This window comes from Palaemon carinicauda, chromosome 43 (genome assembly GCF_036898095.1).
Source record: "Palaemon carinicauda isolate YSFRI2023 chromosome 43, ASM3689809v2, whole genome shotgun sequence".
Lineage (NCBI taxonomy): Eukaryota > Metazoa > Arthropoda > Malacostraca > Decapoda > Palaemonidae > Palaemon > Palaemon carinicauda.
Genome location: NC_090767.1, coordinates 25,839,368 through 25,856,074, shown reverse-complemented (window position 1 = coordinate 25,856,074; position 16,707 = coordinate 25,839,368). Strand labels below are relative to the sequence as shown.

General features: G+C 42.6%; 1 protein-coding gene and 1 long non-coding RNA gene across 4 annotated transcripts in view; one reads left to right on the top strand and one right to left on the bottom strand.

Annotated features, from left to right (window-relative positions):
• Nucleotides 1-7,893, top strand: part of LOC137633405 (uncharacterized) — a 360,609-nt gene extending 352,716 nt beyond the window's left edge. The window contains exons 5-6 of one of the 2 annotated variants that reach the window (XR_011042196.1): nucleotides 6,648-6,747; nucleotides 7,653-7,893. This is a non-coding gene — a long non-coding RNA (uncharacterized lncRNA). The remainder of the gene's footprint in view (nucleotides 1-6,647; nucleotides 6,748-7,652) is intronic. The other variant, XR_011042195.1, reaches the window with a different exon arrangement.
• LOC137633404 (elongator complex protein 2-like) overlaps nucleotides 1-16,707 on the bottom strand; it is a 273,506-nt gene that overhangs the window by 198,870 nt on the left and 57,929 nt on the right. The gene's annotated exons all lie outside the window — the stretch shown is intronic.

Genomic DNA, 16,707 nt, shown 5'->3' with positions numbered 1-16,707 from the left:
TCGGTTTATATCCTTCAGTCTGGCCTTCAGTACAATATCTGTTACCGAGGCAAACTGCAGGGCACCCAGGATTCTCTCTTGATTTCTCCTGGACGTCAATTTGTCCTTGAGAAAACGTTTTGTGTTCTTTGCTATTTCTGTCCTCTTGGCTGTTGGGAGACGTAACGTGTGGGAATGTAGATCCCATTGTAATCCCAGCCATTGAAACTTGGTCTTTGGGACTAGGCGAGATTTCTTAAAGTTGATCTGGAACCCCAACTGTTTTAGGAATTTTATTACTCTGTTTGTTGCCGTGAGGCAGTTCTCGACGCTGTCTGACCAAATGAGCCAGTCGTCTAGGTAAGCTACTATTTGAATTCCTTGGGTTCGTAATTCTTTGGATTACCGTCTCTGCCAGTTTGGTGAATATCCTGGGTGCTATGTTGAGTCCGAATGGCATTACTTTGAATGCATACGCTTGGTTGCCTAGTTTGAAGCCTAGAAACGGACGAAAATGCCTTGCTATCGGAATGTGATAGTAAGCGTCTGTAAGATCTATAGAGGTGGTGACGGCCCCACGGGGAAGTAAGGTCCGCACCTGAGAGACGGTTAGCATATGGAACTTGTCGCACCGAATGTAAGAATTCAGATGAGACAGGTCCAAGATTACTCTTCACTTGTCCGAGTCTTTCTTTGGCACGCTGAACAAGCGACCTTGAAATTTCAAGAGTTTTACCTCTTTGATTGCATTCTTTTGTAATAGATCGTTTGCATATAAGACTAGCTCCTCCATTGGAAGTTGATGGAAACTGGTTAGTGGACGGGGCCCTTCTATCCAACTCCACTCCAGACCTTTGGAAATTATGCTGAACGTCCAACAGTTTCGAAAGGTGTAGAGTGTTCCTCCTACCCGAGAGTTCTCAATGATTCCCTGCGGATTTACCTCCTCGGCCTCGAGAAAGGGTCCTTCCACTACCTCTGTTGCGAAAGTCCCTCTCGCACCAGAGCCTCTGGCGCGTTGGTAACCCTGGAACGCACCCTGGGTTTCATAATTGGGGTTAAAGGCAGGGGAAGTAGCATAAGAGGTAGTTGCTACCTGGGCCTGAGGAACCAACACATACTGCTGTTGGGGTTGTCCTTTTGAAGTGGAGGGCGTTACCGGGATAGTCTGAACTAGTTGTTGCGACTGCCGGTTTTGGAAGGATTGGAGAGGTCTCAGCCTCTTCCTACCTTGAGATTGGTTGCTGGCAGGCTCGAACTTGCGTTTGAGGACTAGGCCCCACCGAACCTTGAGGCTCTGATTGACATAGGCAGCCTCGCTGAGGACGTTATTGACGAGATCCTCCGGGAATAAGTCAGGGCCCCAGATTGGGGCTTTAATGAGCTTGTTAGGCTCATGTCTGATAGTGGCCTCAGACAGGACGTGTTTACGGCAACGACGTCTGGCTGCAAGGAAGTCGTAGGCATCAGACAGCAAGGTCTGAAGCAATGACTTTGTCTGAACCTTAAAAAGGGGTTCCTCTTCGTACATTAGAGAGTTCATGGATCTACTCAACCGGGCCCGAGCTTCAAACTCGAGACGTATCAAGGACTCAGGAAGCCTGGGAAGTCGTTCACTGAACTGTGTGGAAGCACAGTCAGCGCTTAGCTTACCCGCTGTGAACGTGGCTGGGGCGTTAGTCCAGCACTCGTGGTCTCCCGGGAACAGGAGGGAAGTCGGGTCCATTTCCCGCAGTTGTGGTAACGGCTTGTCCTCGTTAATGGCTTGATGAGCGAGGTCCATCATCTTTATGACACACGGAGTGGGGGTTTGCTCGTCTACCACGAACATCGTTTAGGAGCTTTTATGGGGTGTTAGCATAGTGTTAACACACTCCCATTCGTTTAGGGTCCAGACTCAGGTGGACTGAGACTGTTCCTTCGGGTAGATCACGGTCTCCTTAGGAACTTTATCCAATCGTACAAGAGCCTCCTCTGTTAGACGAGCAAAACCGGGGAAGGGGAACTGGAGACCCGGCGGGTAGAACTCAAAATCTTCAATAGGCCGGGTGCCACATCCCTCGATGGTTAACATACCATCCTTGAAAGGGGAGTGCAAGGCCATTCTCCACGGGTTGCCTTTGACGAACTCCGGGAGCATAGAGGCATCCGGGATAACATGTTGTTGTTGCGGCAGTCCCTAACGCATGAGGCTCTCAACGAGACACTCTTGGTTTTATACCCTCTCAGTGAGGGACGTCATCAGGGAACCAATTTGGTCCAATAACCGGCTCGAAAAGGCTTCCAGATCGAAGGAAGCCTCCGGGGTCTTAGTTTTGAGCCTGTCTTCGCTCTCGACCGATGAGAGGAAGAAGAAGCTACAGCTGAGTCTTTGGGGACTCTGGCAGACGAAGTTTTCACAGGTTTAGGGGATTTGGAAGACTTGCGGGTCTTCAATTAGGGGGTCCGTAGAGACTTAACCTTAGGGACAACAGGACGTGGCCTGATATCAGCTTCGTGCTTCCCTGAGAACCCCTGAAAAGAAGAATTAGCAGAAGAGGTAGGAAAAGTCGGGCTAAGGAGAGTAATCTTAGCCTGGGACCCACCTGCCTCACCTACCTAGCTCTGGCTCGTCGAGAGCCATAGGTTCAATGTCGAAGTTGATAGCCGCAACGTCCTCCACAATCGCTTCTCCCATCACTTCGTGGTCTTCAGACAAGAGCAGAGCCTCGCTGATCTTCGTAATGATGGGGTCCGCCACATCCTTGGGACCGCAGCCGAGTTCATAGCGTTAGGGTATATCAGGGCACACATTTCTTCGGACAAGACGTAGGGTTTCTTCGCCTTGACGTTGCGGGCGAACCCGCCGACCCAGACCTTAAGGGTCGCCAAGGCAGAAGTCTTGGAAGGCTGAGAGCTCTGAAAGAGAATAAACCGTTACTAATAACAAAGTGACTTCGTCGAAGGAAGTGTAACAAACTTGTAGACCGAGATTAAATGTTTTAATTCGATCAGAGATTACAATGGAAATAACAAGGAAAATCCAGAGATTAAATCCGAAGTAAATCTAGATAGTAACGACAGGGACACCTACCGAATCTGTGGTAAGCGTGGAGACAAGCCCGTAGCAGACCACTGAGTTGTCTGGATGCCAGACGATCAGATCATCCACCTGGACAGCGCAGTGAGCATGCGATCTGCAAACATCGTGGCCGTACGCTTGTTGAAGCACGGCCGCACAGGCTGTCATCTGACAGCGAACCACCTGTAATAATAAAGATACATAAGTATCCCATAGTAGGTTAGTATCCCAAGGGGAACCCGGGTGCTCCGGGTACTAAACTTAAACCAGTATAGAACCGGGATAAATACTAAGAATAACCATCCGAACCGGTATAGTAATCGGGGTGGAAAAAACTTAGCATAAGTAGTAATTAATGAAAGTGTTAAAACAAATCCGTAATTAGTTATGATCATTCAATAAGAGTATTGTCACAAAGGGGAGACATACTATCCCGTTGTTACCGGGGAAGTATAGAATAAAATTAAAATAATAGTGACATGCTTATTCTGTTGGCTCCGGGGAGACAACTGAGGTGGACCCGGGGGTCACAACCAGCCTACCGGGGTAGAAGAGTCGAAAAGGGAGGGAGGGAGGAGCCAATGACTCCCCGCCAGCCACAAGGACCTTAACGAACAGAGACAATAAATATATAATAAAAACCAATAAATAAAAGCTCTAACGCGATTCCCCCACTAACAAATAGTCTACATAATAGTAGAGACCCAAGAGGGATACGGTACGTAACGAAGGGAATCACGCTGAATAATACCCAATACACAACCGAAATCCCCCCAGCCGACCGATGGCCAATCAGAGCGGCGGGGGGAAAAAAGGGCTACGACAAGGCATGTAAGCGAGCGTACTAGACTATAACCTCGACAGCTGTTCTCGGTTCAGACTAAGGGAAGGAGTCAGTAGGTATCCCGAGGGAGGGATGAGTAGGGGAGGGGGGAGGCTGGAGAACGAGAGGACTCGACCCATAAAGCAAAACAGCTGACTCCAAAGTCTCTGAGAGACGTGAGGTATCCCTGGAGGGGGATAAGGGTATGGGGTGCCATACACCAATAGAGGGAGAGGGAGGAGCCAGCGAGAACTAGCCAATGGTGGCTCGAGGCGATCGCGTGGACAGAGGAAGGACAGGAGTACCAACCTGTCCAAACAGAATCACAAGATAACAAAACGGAATGATCATATACGGATAATAAAAATAAAGTAAAATAATGTAACATGACGAACTAGGTTATAAGGCATGCACAAGCTAAATATAGGTAGTAAGAGAGGGACCCAGGGGGAATGGCAGGGAAAGAATGAATAACAAAGCCGAGCCCTCTAGCGCGGGTAGGTACCGAGCTGGACAGGGTGGCCAACAAAACTTCTAAATCGGGTAGATGCCGATCGGTAGGATAACAAAACTAGAATAAAAACTGCCAAGCGAGAGTCCCACTCGAACTAAAGGCGTCAAATCTTAACCAGTTGGTAATATGAAATAAAAACTTGAATAAAAAACACCATAACGCGGTAATAAAACCTTCCAGGTACGCGCCTCGAAGGGTAGCAAGCAAGCCAAACCTGAAGTTCAAAAGCTATGATACGTAACATAATATCAGAATAGCAAAGTGTTAATCGGTAAAAAACTCCAGCGTAACAGGTTCAAAATGAATAACAATTAGTATAGAAGACTAATTGCAAGGCGTTAAGAACGAGCGAAGGAGGTAGCAAGCCAACATGGCCACCGCGGAGCGGGGCCATCGGAACTGAGAAAAAACGAAAACTCTAATAAAAGTAAAAATAAGGGCAATGCTACCTCCAAAAGCTCAAAACTCATAGATCTAGTACTTAACTTGGATGAGGAAACTTGGGAATCCGACATCTCGCACTAGAGCAGGAGAAAAACACCAAAAAACACAGCCAAAAAAGCACAACAAACAGACGTGATGATGCTATGAAAAAGTAGTGACGTAGTTGGCGTGGGTTGAGATGGTGGTAGTAGCATTCAGTGGTGGGTGTTGAACGGCACCTCGCTGTAACAGGGATATTGAAGAGGAGATATCTAAATGGCGCGAGACCTCTGGTTGAGATTTATCATGCTACAGTATTATACCGACACCTTATATAGGTGAGCGAGCTGGGTTCAACCCTGGCATTCCTATGCAACTTTTTTCTCCGGTAATTCATAGCAGTTATATACCTTAGAAATGATGCAAAAGGAGCATTTCATGGAGCGGCACAGGTGGAGCCCAGAAATGTTGTTGTAATTATTTCGTTTGCTGAATGAAATGTCTAATGACTTCAACGTCGTGACGTGTTACATGCCTCGTTCGTATGGTTGGTTGAGGTGTCAAGGGTCTTGTTCTGATTGGGCAGGTGCAAGCCCCTGCAGTTTAAAGGTTTAAAGGTCGCTCATGAATGGCATAGGCAAGGGACAGTGACATTGCCCTAGCAATCGGGACAATGCCCTAGAGACTGACCATATATTATATATGATCAGCGCCCAAGCCTCCTCTCCATCCAAACTAGGACCAGGGAGGACCAGGCAGTGGCTGCTGATGACTCAGCAGATAGACCTATAGGCTCCCCCAAACCCCACAACCTTAGCTCACAAGGATGGGTAGGTTGCAGACACCAATGGCACTAACGTGTCTGAGCGGGACTCAAACCCCCGACTGGGAAACGCCAGGCAGAGACGTTACCAATCAGTTAGACAAAATATACACTCTCTTTACACTTTGGGGTTAGACAAGATCTACATAATCTTTAGACTTTGGGGTTAGACTAGATATGCTTACCCTTTAGACTTTGGAGTTAGACAAGATCTACATAATCTTTAGACTTTGGGGTTAGACAAGATATGCTTACCCTTTAGACTTTGGAGTTAGACAAGATCTACATAATCTTTAGACTTTGGGGTTAGACAAAATAGTCTTACCCTTTAGACTTTGGAGTTAGACAAGATCTACATAATATTTAGACATTGGGGTTAGACAAAATATGTTTACTCCTTGAACTTTGTGGTTAGAAAAAAATACATACTCATTAGTGTTTGGTGTTAGACAAGATCTACATGCTCTTTAGACTTTAGAATTAGACAAGATATACATACTATTTAGACTTTAGAATTAGATAAGATATACATACTATTTAGACTTTGTGGTTAAACAAAATCAACATACCCTTTAGACTTTTGTGTTACACACTCTCTCTCTCTCTCTCTCTCTCTCTCTCTCTCTCTCTCTCTCTCTCTCTCTCTCTATGAATTATCTGAAGGCAATTGCTTCACGATAGAGTAGGTAAAAACTTGACTTGAAATTCCTGTGTAATTTGTTGAAAGAAAATTTAGTTTTGCTAAAGGTATGACTTAGAAATGGGGCTAAATTTAGGTTAATGAAATAACAAAAGGATATTTGTGAAGTTAAAAATTGGTAATGTGTTAAGGCAGGAGCCTATTTCTAGTTCCCATTAGAAATTCCGGTTCACCAAGTAGGCCTACACACAAAAATTAGCCGAGATCTTTTTTCACTATGGAACTAAATATTAGATATTAAGAAATATTTTATATCAAGATATTTTAATTGTTCTTCTGTTGTTTTTTAATAAGAAAATAATTTTATTTTCCTTTTTTTTATAGGTTATGGACTGAAATGATTGACGGCTTCTGCTCTTCGTCAACTGAAGACCAAAGTCGTGTGAAACTCGAGGCTGACTTCTTCATATAAACCTATAGAATGGTGAGTATTGAGAGAGAGAGAGAGAGAGAGAGAGAGAGAGAGAGAGAGAGAGAGAGAGAGAGAGAGAGAGAGAGAGAGATTTTCTCTTTCCTTGATACTCCGTTTCTCAATACTGCTCAGTTTCTCTTGCCTCAATACTCCCATTCTTCTCTCTTTGTCTTCTCGAGTCATTATAATACATTAATGTTTGGGACAGTTTTAATTGTTAACATAGGTATTTTGGAGCCTCAATAGACTTTTCCTCTGTTTTAATTCAACTTGTCCGTTTCACATATGTAGTGTTTTAATGACATAACTATTTCTTTGTTCCTATCTTGGTTTTTTAATACACATTTTGTCCCAGGTAAGACTACGGCAAATATAATATTACGTATTTAAGACTACAACAAATATTACGTATTTAAGACAACAACAAATATTACGTATTTAAGACTACAACAAATAACGACATAGTATTGCGTATATTGTAATTATGTTCTTTTAGACATCACTATAATATAGCATTTTGCAGTAGGCCTAATGTTAAATGTAGGTGATATTATATCATTTGTAATAGGCCTTGTGTTGTTAACATGGACAAAATGGGTTATTTAAAAACCCAGATAGGAACAAAAATGTTATATTGACAAATACCAAAATTCCATTGATAGAAATGTTCAGTATTTATGTAATATAGTGAAATTCTATTTGTTTTGTAGTCTTTTTAATGCTATTTGTTTTGCAGTCTCTAAAATAGCATTTAAGAGAATAATTTATTTTGGTTTTGTAGACTACAAAACAGCATTACGAGACTACAAAACCAATGCTCATAAATGCTTTTAGTTTTGTATTATACATTTTAACCCTTTTACTTCTATGCAAATATTCTTAAATTTGTTAACTAATTGTGATATTTCATGTTTCAGGTATAGGCCTAAACATAACTCAGCGTTGGAGCATTCTCATACCAGAAGATTGCAAGGAGTCGGAGACAAGCGGAGGATCGTCGACACCGAAGAAATAAATCAAAAGACGCTGGTAAATCCAGGGCAAAATGACGGAAAATCTGGATCCATAATTGTAAAAATTAAAAAAAAAATAATTTTTTCATTTTTTTTTTTGCCTGTGACATAACAGTATCTCAGTTTTAAAATAATTTTGGAATATCTTTTTGGAATAATAAAAAGTAATGATATTTATTATGTAATCTTATTTTGGCCCAAAGAAATTATACAATTGTATTCTTTTTGTACAAGAATCAAAGATTTTGAACTTCCAATAGTATATATGGGTGGTATGACTGGCCAGAATTTTGAAATGGTGGCTAAAAGTTGCCAGGTAGGATATAGTCTCCAAAATCACTTCTTTCCTCTATATAGGAGGGACGGCCAGGGGTCAGACCTTAATGCTTCACTAGATTGACCAATTCCTCTATATATCCGTCCAAGAATACAGAACTAACGTCATCTTCATCACTTTCTGAAAAGTATATCGCAGTTTAGCATTAATATAGAAAATGGGCATCATGGAAAACGAGATTCAAGATCACGGAATCACACACTAGACACAACAGCTAAACGTATGGTCGTTATATTGATAAGATCAATATGCATAAATTAAGAATTACTTGTCAAACTATATTAAATATGAGGAATACAAAAACATTAACTAGGTCATTTGAAGAGATGAAAACATTAACACTGAATAACAATAAACATTATAAAGACATTTGTAGAATAATTATGCGACTGGAAATAAGACAAAAAGAATTATTGCTAGTGTCGCAAGGTGCTTTTAACTGTCAAAATGATTTGCATATATACTTCGTCTTTATATAACAATGTATGAAATATTAATAATGAATTACGAAACGTATGTTACAAAAAATGGACAGTTAAATTTTAATAAGATACAAGCGAAGGACTGAAAAGCAATTTAGTATTTGCATCTTTTTTTATTACAAGAATCTTCTGAGAGATTGAATGATATTATTAATTTTGCAATACAGTATATAAAGACGGAGGTATGTCAATGAAAACCTCTACATGAATGTGAATGACATAGGCCTAGATTAGATATGTTTAAAAAGCTTGAAAACGAAACAGTGAAAGTTTAAAGCAACTGATAAAAGCTTGAGACAAAGAAATAACAGGTTAATTATGTTTCTTGTTATTTACCTACTGGGTAATCAGCAGCCATTGCCTGGCCCTCCCTGGTCTTAGCTTGGGTGGAGAGGGGCCTTGGGTGCTGGTCATGTGTATATATGGTTAGTCTTAAGGACACTGTCACTGTCCCTTTCATCTGCCATTCATGAGATGCCTTTAAACCTTTGGAGTGTCTTCTGGTCTCTGGGTTCAACATCTGAAAAAGGAAATAAATTAATATTCTGATAATTTTATCTATCATTACATTAGAGAGAGAGAGAGAGAGAGAGAGAGAGAGAGAGAGAGAGAGAGAGAGAGAGAGAGAGAGAGAGAGAGAGAGAGAGAGAGAGAGAGAGAATACCAATTTAGAAAACTCATTTCCCCCAAAAAATATTCAAAAGTATTTTTTAATACTCATATTTACAACTTTGTCGTTTCTACTTTCCTTCTTTCATATTATTATTATTATTATTATTATTATTAAGCTATGAGCCCAGGGGCTCCAACAGGGAAAATAGCTCAGTGAGGAAAGGAAGCGAAGAAAAATCATTTATTCTAAGATAAGTAACAGCATTAAAATAAAAGTTTTAACAAAATAAGAGGATTGAACAACTATGATGAGAATTTGGTCAACTTCCACGAGAATGACAAACTTGCACAAGAATTGGCCAACTGGCTAAAGAATTGGCCAATTGGCACAAGAATTGGCCAACTTGCTCAAAAATGGACTGCCTGGCTCGAGAATTGGCCAACTGACACGAGAATTGGCTAACTGGCACAAGAATTGACTGACTGGCACAAGAATTGGCCAACTGAAATGAAAATTAGCCAATTGGCACGAGAATTGGCCAACTTACATTAGAATTGGCTAACTTGCTCAAAAATTGACTGCCTGGCTCGAGAATTGGCCAACTGGCACAAGAATTGGCCAACATGCACAAGAATTGACAAACTTACACGAGAATTGGTCAACTAGCACAACTATTGGCCAACTGGCACGAGAATTGGCCAACTTGTACGATAATTTGCCAACTGGCTCAAGATTTGACAAACTTACACGAGAATTGACTGACTAGCACAAGAATTGGCCAACATGCACAAGAATTGACAAACTTACACAAGAATTGGCCAAATAGCACAAGAATTGGCCAAATAGCACAAGAATTGGCCAACTGACACGAGAATTGGCCAACTGACACGAGAATTGGCCAACTAGCACAAGAATTGGCCAACATGCACAAGAATTGACAAACTTACACAAGAATTGGCCAAATAGCACAAGAATTGGCCAACTGGCACGAGAATTGGCCAACATGCACAAGAATTGACAAACTTACACAAGAATTGGCCAACTGGCACAAGAATTGGCCAACATGCACAAGAATTGACAAACTTACACAAGAATTGGCCAAATAGCACAAGAATTGGCCAACTGACATGAGAATTGGCCAACTAGCACAAGAATTGGCCAACATGCACAAGAATTGACAAACTTACACAAGAATTGGCCAACTAGCACAAGAATTGGCCAACTGGCACGAGAATTGGCCAACATGCACAAGAATTGACAAACTTACACAAGAATTGGCCAACTAGCACAAGAATTGGCCAACATGCACAAGAATTGACAAACTTACACAAGAATTGGCCAAATAGCACAAGAATTGGCCAACTGACACGAGAATTGGCCAACTAGCACAGGAATTGACAAACTTACACAAGAATTGGCCAACTAGCACAAGAATTGGCCAACATGCACAAAAATTGACACTTACACAAGAATTGGCCAACTAGCACAAGAATTGGCCAACTGGCACGAGAATTGGCCAACACGCACAAGAATTGACAAACTTACACAAGAATTGGCCAATTGGCACGAGAATTGGCCAACATGCACAAGAATTGACAAACTTACACAAGAATTGGCCAACTGGCACGAGAATTGGCCAACACGCACAAGAATTGACAAACTTACACAAGAATTGGCCAACTAGCACAAGAATTGGCCAACTGGCACGAGAATTGGCCAACATGCACAAGAATTGGCCAACTGGCACGAGAATTGGCCAACATGCACAAGAATTGACAAACTTACACAAGAATTGGCCAACTAGCACAAGAATTGGCCAACATGCACAAGAATTGACAAACTTACACAAGAATTGGCCAACTGGCACGAGAATTGGCCAACATGCACAAGAATTGACAAACTTACACAAGAATTGGCCAACTAGCACAAGAATTGGCCAACTGGCACGAGAATTGGCCAACATGCACAAGAATTGGCCAACTGGCACGAGAATTGGCCAACATGCACAAGAATTGACAAACTTACACAAGAATTGGCCAACTAGCACAATAATTGGCCAACATGCACAAGAATTGACAAACTTACACAAGAATTGGCCAACTAGCACAAGAATTGGCCAACTGGCACAAGAATTGGCCAACATGCACAAGAATTGACAAACTTACACAAGAATTGGCCAACTGGCACGAGAATTGGCCAACATGCACAAGAATTGACAAACTTACACAAGAATTGGCCAACTAGCACAATAATTGGCCAACTAGCACAAGAATTGGCCAACTGGCACGAGAATTGGCCAACATGCACAAGAATTGACAAACTTACACAAGAATCGGCCAACTGGCACGAGAATCGGCCAACATGCACGAGAATTGGCCAACATGCACAAGAATTGACCAACTGGCACAAGAATTGACCAACTAGCACAATAATTGGCCAACTAGCACGAGAATTGGCCAACTAGCACGAGAATTGGCCAACTGGCACGAGAATTGGCCAACATGCACAAGAATTGACAAACTTACACAAGAATCGGCCAACTGGCACGGGAATTGGCCAACATGCACAAGAATTGACAAACTTACACAAAAATTGGCCAACTAGCACAAGAATTGGCTAACTGGCACGAGAATTGGCCAACTGGCACAAGAATTGGCCAACATGCACAAGAATTGACAAACTTACACAAGAATTGGCCAACTGGCACGAGAATTGGCCAACATGCACAAGAATTGACAAACTTACACAAGAATTGGCCAACTAGCACAATAATTGGCCAACTAGCACAAGAATTGGCCAACTGGCACAAGAATTGGCCAACATGCACAAGAATTGACAAACTTACACAAGAATTGACAAACTTACACAAGAATCGGCCAACTGGCACGAGAATTGGCCAACATGCACAAGAATTGACAAACTTACACAAGAATTGGCCAACTAGCACAATAATTGGCCAACTAGCACAAGAATTGGCCAACTGGCACGAGAATTGGCCAACATGCACAAGAATTGACAAACTTACACAAGAATTGGCCAACTAGCACAATAATTGGCCAACTAGCACGAGAATTGGCCAACTGGCACGAGAATTGGCCAACATGCACAAGAATTGACAAACTTACACAAGAATTGGCCAACTAGAACAAGAATTGGCCAACTGGCACGAGAATTGGCCAACATGCACAAGAATTGACAAACTTACACAAGAATTGGCCAACTAGCACAATAATTGGCCAACTAGCACGAGAATTGGCCAACTGGCACGAGAATTGGCCAACATGCACAAGAATTGACAAACTTACACAAGAATTGGCCAACTAGCACAATAATTGGCCAACTAGCACAAGAATTGGCCATCTGGCACGAGCATTGGCCAACATGCACAAGAATTGACAAACTTACACAAGAATTGGCCAACTAGCACAATAATTGGCCAACATGCACAAGAATTGACAAACTTACACAAGAATTGGCCAACTAGCACAAGAATTGGCCAACTGGCACGAGAATTGGCCAACTAGCACAAAAATTGGCCAACTGGCACAAGAATTGGCCAACATGCACAAGAATTGACCAACTGGCACAAGAATTGACCAACTGGCACAAGAATTGGCCAACTAGCACAAGAATTGGCCAACATGCACAAGAATTGGCCAACTTACACAAGAATTGGCCAACTAGCACAATAATCGGCCAACATGCACAAGAATTGGCCAACTAGCACAATAATTGGCCAACTAGCACAAGAATTGGCCAACTGGCACGAGAATTGGCCAACATGCTCAAGAATTGACAAACTTACACAAGAATTGGCCAACTAGCACAATAATTGGCCAACTAGCACGAGAATTGGCCAACTGGCACGAGAATTGGCCAACATGCACAAGAATTGACAAACTTACACAAGAATTGGCCAACTAGCACAATAATTGGCCAACTAGCACAATAATTGGCCAACTAGCACGAGAATTGGCCAACTGGCACGAGAATTGGCCAACATGCACAAGAATTGACAAACTTACACAAGAATTGGCCAACTAGCACAATAATTGGCCAACATGCACAAGAATTGACAAACTTACACAAGAATTGGCCAACTAGCACAAGAATTGGCCAACTGGCACAAGAATTGGCCAACATGCACAAGAATTGACAAACTTACACAAGAATTGGCCAACTAGCACAAGAATTGGCCAACTGGCACGAGAATTGGCCAACTAGCACAAGAATTGGCCAACTAGCACAAGAATTGGCCAACTGGCACAAGAATTGACAAACTTACACAAGAACTGGCCAACTGGCACAAGAATTGGCCAACATGCACAAGAATTGACAAACTTACACAAGAATTGGCCAACTAGCACAATAATTGGCCAACATGCACAAGAATTGACAAACTTACACAAGAATTGGCCAACTGGCACAAGAATTGGCCAACATGTACAAGAATTGACAAACTTACACAATAATTGGCCAACTAGCACAAGAATTGGCCAACTGGCACAAGAATTGGCCAACTAGCATAAGAATTGACAAACTTACACAAGAATTGGCCAACATGCACAAGAATTGACAAACTTACACAAGAATTGGCTAACTAGCACAAGAATTGGCCAACTGGCACAAGAATTGGCCAACTGGCACAAGAATTGGCCAACTAGCATAAGAATTGACAAACTTACACAAGAATTGGCCAACATGCACAAGAATTGACAAACTTACACAAGAATTGGCTAACTAGCACAAGAATTGGCCAACTGGCACGAGAATTGACTGACTGAAATGAGAATTGGCCAACTTGCTCGAGAATTGGCCAACTGGCACAAAAATTGACTAACTGGCACAAGAGTTGGCCAACTGAAACGAGAATTGGCCAACTGTCACAAGAATTGGCCAACTGGCACAAGAATTGACTGACTGTCACAAGAATTGGCCAACTGGCACAAGAATTGACTGACTGTCACAAGAATTGGCCAACTGAAACGAGAATTGGCCAACTGGCACGAAAATTGGCCAACTGGCATGGGAATTAGCCAATTGGCATGAGAATTGGCCAACTTGCTCGAGAATTGGCCAACTTGCTCGAGAATTGGCTAACTTACATTAGAATTGGCTAACTTGCACAAAAATTGACTGACTGGCACAAGAATCGACCAACTGGCACAAGAATTGGCCAACTTGCACAGGAATTAACTGAATGGCACAAGAATTGGCCAACTTGTACGATAATTGGCCAACTGGCACAAGAATTGACAAACTTGCACAAGAATTGACTGACGGGCACAAGAATTGGCCAACTGAAATGAGAATTGGCCAACTGGCACGAGAATTGGCCAACTTGCTCGAGAATTGGCCAACTTGCACAGAAATTGACTCCCTGGCACGAGAATTGGCCAACTTGCTCGAGAATTGGCCAACTTGCACAAAAATTGACTCCCTGGCACGAGAATTGGCCAACTGGCACAAGAATTGGCCAACTGGCACGAGAATTGGCCAAATGGCATGGGAATTAGCCAATTGGCATGAGAATTGGCCAACTTGCTCGAGAATTGGCCAACTTACATTAGAATTGGCTAACTTGCACAAATATTGACTGAATGGCACAAGAATCGGCCAACTGGCACAAGAATTGGCCAACTTGTACGATAATTGGCCAACTGGCACGAGAATTTGCCAACTGGCTCAAGAATTGACAAACTTACACGAGAATTGACTGACTGGCACAAGAATTGGCCAGCTTTTGCGATAATTGACCGACTTGTGGGAGAATTGGCTAACTGGCACAAGAATTGTCCAACTGGCACAAGAATTGTCCAACTTGCACAGGAATTAACTGAATGGCACAAGAATTGACCAACTTGTATGATAATTGGCCAACTGACAAGAGATTTGGCCAATTGTCTAAAGAATTGGCCAACTGGTATGAGAATTGGCCAACTGAAACGAGAATTGGCCAAATGGCACAAGAATTGACTGACTGGCACAAGAATTGGCCAACTGGCACGAGAATTGGCCAACTTGCTCAAGAATTGGCCAACTGGCACAAAAATTGACTAACTGGCACAAGAGTTGGCCAACTGAAACGAGAATTGGCCAACTGTCACAAGAATTGGCCAACTGGCACAAGAATTGACTGACTGTCACAAGAATTGGCCAACTGGCACAAGAATTGACTGACTGTCACAAGAATTGGCCAACTGAAACGAGAATTGGCCAACTGGCACGAAAATTGGCCAACTGGCATGGGAATTGGCCAACTTGCTCGAGAATTGGCCAACTTGCTCGAGAATTGGCCAACTTGCTCGAGAATTGGCCAACTTGCACAAAAATTGACTGACTGGCACAAGAATCGACCAACTGGCACAAGAATTGGCCAACTTGCACAGGAATTAACTGAATGGCACAAGAATTGGCCAACTTGTACGATAATTGGCCAACTTTTACGATAATTGGCCAACTTGTACGATAATTGGCCAACTTGCACAAGAATTGACTGACTGGCACAAGAATTGGCCAACTGAAATGAGAATTGGCCAACTGGCACGAGAATTGGCCAACTTGCTCGAGAATTGGCCAACTTGCACAAAAATTGACTCCCTGGCACGAGAATTGGCCAACTTGCTCGAGAATTGGCCAACTTGCACAAAAATTGACTCCCTGGCACGAGAATTGGCCAACTGGCACAAGAATTGGCCAACTGGCACGAGAATTGGCCAACTGGCATGGGAATTGGCCAACTGGCATGGGAATTAGCCAATTGGCATGAGAATTGGCCAACTTGCTCGAGAATTGGCCAACTTACATTAGAATTGGCTAACTTGCACAAATATTGACTGAATGGCACAAGAATCGGCCAACTGGCACAAGAATTGGCCAACTTGTACGGTAATTGGCCAACTGGCACGAGAATTTGCCAACTGGCTCAAGAATTGACAAACTTACACAAGAATTGGCCAACTAGCACAATAATTGGCCAACTAGCACAAGAATTGGCCAACTGGCACAAGAATTGGCCAACATGCACAAGAATTGACAAACTTACACAAGAATTGACAAACTTACACAAGAATCGGCCAACTGGCACGAGAATTGGCCAACATGCACAAGAATTGACAAACTTACACAAGAATTGGCCAACTAGCACAATAATTGGCCAACTAGCACAAGAATTGGCCAACTGGCACGAGAATTGGCCAACATGCACAAGAATTGACAAACTTACACAAGAATTGGCCAACTAGCACAATAATTGGCCAACTAGCACGAGAATTGGCCAACTGGCACGAGAATTGGCCAACATGCACAAGAATTGACAAACTTACACAAGAATTGGCCAACTAGAACAAGAATTGGCCAACTGGCACGAGAATTGGCCAACATGCACAAGAATTGACAAACTTACACAAGAATTGGCCAACTAGCACAATAATTGGCCAACTAGCACGAGAATTGGCCAACTGGCACGAGAATTGGCCAACATGCACAAGAATTGACAAACTTACACAAGAATTGGCCAACTAGCAC